A 7,500-nucleotide genomic window follows, 5' to 3' on the forward strand; every position below is an offset into this window, starting at 1 on the left:
AATGAGACTGACATTCCGTTCGTGCGACGCTCGCCAGACGTTTGAGAGACATAAATGCGACCTCCTGGCAAGTGTTGGCCATGGGACATTCGCTAACGTGTCGTGAGGAACCAACTCAGTGAGACTGCAAGTGAAAATTGTCGCTAATTCACATATTTTGAGCAATTTTGTGTCTCCAACTTGCCGCACACTGTCGCAGCCCAGTGAGACAGAGGCTTAAAATATGAAAATATGATTATTACAGTTTTTAATATTTTTAAAATCTATCCTTTTTTTTTTTTTTGCAATGACCACTGTTTGTTTTTTCGGAGACAACATGGTTTGTTTCAGGTTGGCCTCACTTTTTAGGTTAAAGTTTGAATAGATTCCTAAAAATTTGGTTTTCATGATTGAATTCACTTTTATTTTCCACAATAAAGTTTCTGTAACAGAGCTTTTTATTGGCTGCTTTCTTGACCTTTCAGAGTTTCAAAATAAGACATCCAATATTAACTAATATTATAATTATCTCTTTGTTTTACACACACACACACACACTCACTCACTCACACACACATACACAGAAAGACAAACACACACACACACGCACACATACACACAGAAAGACACACACACACACACACACCCACCCACACACCGCTTCCAGTCAGCCTGTCTTGTTATTCTTTCTCCTCACTAATACTAATTCATGCAAAACGATTGGTTTTTCCATCGGATCAATGTAGGGCCTCCACACACACACACACACACACACACACACACACACACACACACACACACACACACACACACACACACACACACACACACACACACACACACACACACACACACACACACACACACACACACACACACACACACACACACACACACACACGCTGACACAAACACATACACACACACACACACACACAGCGGCGTCTCCGTGAAGGCTAGACTAAGCAGGGCCCCATACAGACAGACAGACAGTAGCCGGAGTGTTATAACCTTTTCCCGGACCACAGCTGTTTATTGTATCGATAGAGTAATCTTCCAGGCAGAGATGAGACTTTTCCATTTGTTTACTGTGAGATCTGGTCAATAATTAACTATTAAAACATTCCAGTTATCATTTAAAACACTGTGAGTGGGAGAACTGCTCCTTTACAGTCCATCACAATACCCCACCAACAACAGTGTGTGTGTGTGTGTCATACTGTGTGTGTGTGTGTGTGTGTGTGTGTGTGTGTGTGTGTGTGTGTGTGTGTGTGTGTCTCTCTCTCTCTCTGTTTGTATGTGTGTGTGTGCGTGTGTGTGTCTGTGTGTGCGTGAGTATGTGTGTCTCTGTTTCTGTGTGTGTCTCTCTCTGTTTCTGTGTCTCTCTCTGTTTCTGTGTGTGTGTGTGCGTGTGTGTGTGTGTGTGTGTGTGTGTGTGTGTGTGTGTGTGTGTGTGTGTGTGTGTGTGTGTGTGTGTGTGTGTGTGTGTGTGTGTGTGTGTGTGTGTGTGTGTGTGTGTGTGTGTGTGTGTGTGTGTGTGTGTGTGTGTGTGTGTGTGTGTGTGTGTGTGAGTGTTACTGACAGTACAGGCTCCTAGGGAAAGGGAAGTCACATACAGCTCTGGAAAAAATGAAGAGACCACTCCAAATATTCAGTGTCTCTTTAGTCTTACTATTTATAGACATATGTTTGAGTAGAATGAACATTTTGGTTTTATTCTATAAACTACTGACAACATTTCTACCAAATTCACAGTGAAAATATTGTCATTAAGAGCATTTACATCAAGTAATGTAGAGATAAGATTTAAGAACAATTCAGACTGGTCTCTTAAAGGCCTACTTTACCGGTTGAAATCGGTTCATCCTAGCCTGAGAAAAGGCAGATTATATTTCTAGGGTTAAAAAAAAACTTTCTTTGTAAATATTACTGTGATGTCTTTTACTGTGACATCACAGTAATATTTACAAAGTACGTTTTTTTTAACCCTATATCACTCTTTCTGCCTTTTCTCAGGCTAGGATGAACCGATTTAATTTTTTTTTGCACATTTATACTACGTAGGATCTCAGAGTTCAACACACCTTCATATTCCCACCGGTGAAGTAGGGCTTTAATGTTTTTCCAGAGCTGTAGTCTCCTTTCAACATGATATGCTTTTTGTTGCTACTGTCTTCCTTGATTTTCTACACTTGTTGTAAAAACCGATGATCAAAGGGTTGGAGGTTCGATCCCCGCCCTGCCACCTGTGTCATAGTTGTTGTGTCCTTGGGCAAGACACTTCACCCACCTTGCCTCATGTGAATGTCGATAGTTAGCCTGCTGCTATCGGTGTATGAATGTGTGTGTGAATGGTAACGTGGGAAAGGAAAACAGGTCTCCCTTGTAAAAGAGTCTTCGGTCTCAATGGGATTTACCTGGAGAAATAAAGGTTAGAAAATAAAAAGTTTATCTAGAAGTTTTAAAGAGCGTTTGCACTGTTAACTTTTGGTCCCTGTTGCTTCAAACTTCAAAAAGTCGCTCATGAGTATCAACATGAAAGAAATGAAGCACAGAGCAGCAGCCGCATAGGGCACACACAAACACACACACACACAGACACAGACACACACACACACACACGCACACACACACACGCACACACGCACACACACACACACACACACGCAGACACACACACGCACACACACACACACTCAGACACACACACACACACACAGACACACACAGACACACACACACACACACACACACACACACACACACACACAGACACACACACACACACACACACACACACACACACACACACAGACACACACACACACACACACACACACACAGGGGGCCGCTGAAACCTCATCTAGTTATTAATGACTTCCTTTTGTTAAAGCGGTAAACAAACAGTCCAGCGGGTCTAAACAGGGTCTAAAGGGGACGTGTGTGTGTGTGTGTGTGTGTGTGAAGGGGCTGAATATATACACACACACACACACACACACACACACACACACACACACAGACACAGGGACGTTTTCATAGGCTGATAAAAACCTCTAACATCTGCTCCCGTCTTTGTCCCCAAAACCTCAACCTCCCCCGGTCTCCCCCGGTCTCCAAGATAAAACTTTCCATCGCCATTGTGTGTTTATTCATTTGATTGGAAGCCCGTGTGTGTGTGTGTGTGTGTGTCTGTGTGTGTGTGTGTGTGTGTGTGTGTGTGTGTGTGTGTGTGTGTGTGTGTGTGTGTGTGTGTGTGTGTGTGTGTGTGTGTGTGTGTGTGTGTGTGTGTGTGTGTGTGTCTGTGTGTGTGTGTGTGTGTGTTTTATCAGCTCTGAAAACATCCCAGTGTAAGAGATGAAAGACCCTGACTATTCCTCCGTGTGTGTGTGTGTGTGTGTGTGTGTGTGTGTGTGTGTGTGTGTGTGTGTGTGTGTGTGTGTGTGTGTGTGTGTGTGTGTGTGTGTGTGTGTGTGTGTGTGTGTGTGTGTGTGTGTGTGTGTGTGTGTGTGTGTGTGTGTGTGTGTTAGTACGGCTATACTTGTGAGGACACTCATTGACTTAATACATTCCCTGGCCCCTTACCCTAACCCTAACCATCCAAACTAAATGCCTAACCCCAACCCTTACACTAACCCTAACATAAACCTAATTCATACCTGAACCTTAAAACCTAGTGTTAACCCTCAAACAGCCCTTTAAAGGCCTGTCCTCAAAACCTAGTGTTAACCCTCAAACAGCCCTTTAAAGGCCTGTCCTTAAAACTTAGTGTTAACCCTCAAACAGCCCTTTAAAGGCCTGTCCTTAAAACCTAGTGTTAACCCTCAAACAGCCCTTTAAAGGCCTGTCCCAAAGTGAGAACCGGACTAAATGTCCTCCTCACTCTAAAGGTCTAAAACTCAAATAGGTTTTCACAATAACACACACACACACACAGACACACACGCACACACACACACACACACACACACACACACACACACACACACACACACACACACACACACACACACACACACACACCCTTGTAGTAAACAACAGGGCCCTTGTTTGGCCCTGCAGGACACCATACTTTCTCTAATCGTTTCTTAACATGAATATTTAAACACTGACTTTCCATCACAGGTGTTGAGACAAAGAGTGAGTGACAGATCGGTGTCAGGAAGCGTTTGATTATGTCTCTAGATGTCTCACACAGGTGGGGTTTCACACACGGGTGGGGTTTAACACAAAAAATCAATTCATATTTATTTAGTAGGGGCAGATGCCACCATTGAAACTTGAAGCGTTTGATCATGTCTATAGATGTCTCACACGGGTGGGGTTTTACACAGGTGGGGTTTAACATACAGAGAGATTTAAAACACCTACACAATGGCAGCGTACTTTTATAAACATTTTTTAAAAAATGTGCATGTTTATTTGATAGCTACAGATGCCACAATATTGAAACTAGAAGCGTTTGATTAAGTCTCTAGATGTCTCGGACGGGTGGGGTTTAACACACAAAGGCCTCAGAATTTCATCTGTGCATATGACAAATACACCTCTTGACTCAAAGGTAAAGTGAACACACACTGCGGGGCAAGCTGACTTTTCTAAACATTTTCTTCAATTAATTCCATGTTTAATTGATGGGGACAGATGCCACCATATTGAAACCTGAACGACAATCCTCCCATGTATATTATCAAAGCATGTTTACCTGCTGCTAATTCAGAATGCCCCTATGTCCCTAGAAGGGTTTTTAAACAATCATAAAAATAACATATGAAACATATTGTGTCCTGCTTTTTCTCTCACGTCCCAAATGCCGACCTGTGAAGTTTCCCCGCGACTTGTTGTAAAGTTTGAGATCCGTCCAGGGGAGATTGTGTGACTAGAAAGTTTGTTACCTGCTTGGAACAATATCCTCTCTCTCTAACCTGACAAAGTCTTTATAAACCTGGGACCAGCCTGGAAGTTCAGGTAACTTAAAGGCCCACTTCACCGGTTTGAATATGAAGGTGTATTGAATTCTGAGATCCTATGTAGTATAAATGTGCAAAAAAAAAAAAAAATCGTTTCACCCTAGCCTGAGAAAAGGCAGAAAGAGTGTTTTTTTTAACCCTATATTTCTCTTTCTCGTGACATCACAGAAAGAGAAATATAGGGTTAAAAAAAAATTAATTTGTAAATACTACTGTGATGTCTTTTACTGTGATATCACAGTAATATTTACAAAGTTTTAAACCCTATATCACTCTTTCTGCCTTTTCTCAGGCTAGGATGAACCGATTTCAATTTTTTTCGCACATTTATACTACATAGGATCTCAGAATTCAATACACCTTCATATTCAAACCGGTGAAGTAGGGCTTTAATGCATATGGGAGAGAATAGACACATAAGAGCCTTAATCTAAACTAGTAATGCACATTTTGGTTTTAAAAACTAATAACAAACTAATTGTTTTTTATGAACCATATTATTTGTGTTACTTATTTTGAGTATCCCATTTGTTTTTCTTTTTTTTATTGCCTCACAAATAGAAGTGCAAACGATATACAAGGCCGGCCTACTATTCCCTGTTCCCTTTCATCAAACAGCCTTATCCTGAGTGTGATAACCCCCCTCCCACTCCCCCCCTCCGCCCGCCCGTCTGTCTGCTGCTGTAAGGCGGGTAAATCAAACGAGACCATGACATCACCCGCTCCTGGAAAGGCTTCAGAACTTTTTACACAAGTCGAGGGGAAAACACACACACACTTACACACACACACGCACACACACACACACACACACACACTTACTCACACACACACACACACACGCACACACACACACACACACACACACACACACACACACACTTTAACACAAGTCGAGGGGGAAACTGTAAAAGGTCGAACAACGAAATGTGTCGAGTGGCAAAATGTTTAAATGGGGAATACAATATTTTGTGGCTGGTGGCAAACTAGTAGAAGGGGTTTGTTTCACTCACTGTATGCCCCAGACGGGTGGAGTTTATCTCAGACTAAAAGATAGTGGTTGCGTTCCGAATCGCATACTCTTTCTTTTTTCTATTCTACATACTACATCCGACGATAAAAAGAATCTAGTTAGGATGCAGTAGGCATACTATTGGGACATACTTTTCTCTCTTATTTCATCATAACATTGCTCCTTGATCTTGCCTCTTGCTTTTATATCCGTCTCATCCCCGTTTGTTTTCATATGGAGGCTTCGTCGATGTGACGTCACTTCACGTGCGCACTGGATTGTGGGTCAGAATCGCCCAAATAGGATGCACTTTTCAACACTAACAATCTTGGCCGCATGAAGTAGGACATCCGGGTACTTCTAACCACCCTAAATCTGGCCACAAGAATCGGGACATCCTAAATCTTTTTTCTACCAAACTATATAGTAGAAAGTATGTGATTCGGAACGCAACCAACATTTTGTGCTTGTGGGAGAGGAGAAAACTAAAATGTTCTATGTCTACAAATATGCTAATACACCAGGGATGGAAATTAACTTTTTTGCCTACCAGCCACTGTGGCAGGTAGATTTAAAAATCTACCAGCCACTCATCTTTTTTACCAGCCACTTTTTATACGCAATATCTTTTTTTAATATATGCGTTAATGTTAAACAATACAATAGTAAGAATAGCTAATGAAAGTGTTTTTCATACAAATGTTTTCCATCAGAAGTGATTTCTACTGTAAGTAGGTGCTACCAAGGAACTGAGTTGCAAATGAAATGGTACACTCTTACTATATATGATACACAATACACGCCATCTTTATTTCAAAACATTGTATAATTGAACTCCATATATACTCTGGGTTCAATGCAACTTTTTTTCCCAACTGGCCCGCTTGGCCAATAGATCCGAGTTTTACTGGCCCCTTGTATACTTTCACTGGCCCTGCAGACACCTTTTTTTCATCATTTAGTCAATAATTATAATACAGTATTGAAGTTACCTTTAGATTTCTTTTTTCTTTTTAGTTAATGATATGAAATGTTGATATTGTTTATCACTTTCTCCATATGCATTAGGGATGTGAATGTGTCGACACATTGACCGGTTTTCCACTTGCGCTCAAGTCGAATTTAAAAATAGAAATCTGAAAATCAGGGAGTTATGCCGTTTTATTAATGGGAGATGTCACCGTGTCACGTCTGGTCGTGAGCGCGCTGCAGGAGCGTCACTTCTGCAAGGTGCGTGCATGAAGTAATCAGCTACACATAAGAGTCCGGTGTGGGACCATTTTTTCACTGTTGATAAAAAACAGTGCAGTGCAAAAGATGCAGCATAATATTAAACGCTCGTCTGAGACTATGACGTTAAATCATCTAGAAACACACGATGCCTTCGTCCGAGCAAAGCAGCGTTTCACCGTGAGATCACTAGTGAGTGCGCGAGCCACCGCACCGGGAAGAACTGTGGTTTGAGGCTCAAATAATAACCGGGGATATTCTCCCCGTTAGCGATACCGATGGGAAAGGCTTCCCTGTTTGTATGCGATC

General features: G+C 41.8%; 1 protein-coding gene across 1 annotated transcript in view; it reads right to left on the reverse strand.

Annotated features, from left to right (window-relative positions):
• The window catches only part of LOC307271134 (transcription factor COE3-like), a gene marked incomplete at both ends in the record, with an annotated part of 103,213 nt that overhangs the window by 92,606 nt on the left and 3,107 nt on the right, over window positions 1-7,500 (reverse strand). The window lies entirely within an intron of this gene.

The sequence above is a fragment of the Ammodytes marinus genome (assembly GCF_949987685.1).
Source record: "Ammodytes marinus genome assembly, contig: scaffold_109, whole genome shotgun sequence".
Lineage (NCBI taxonomy): Eukaryota > Metazoa > Chordata > Actinopteri > Uranoscopiformes > Ammodytidae > Ammodytes > Ammodytes marinus.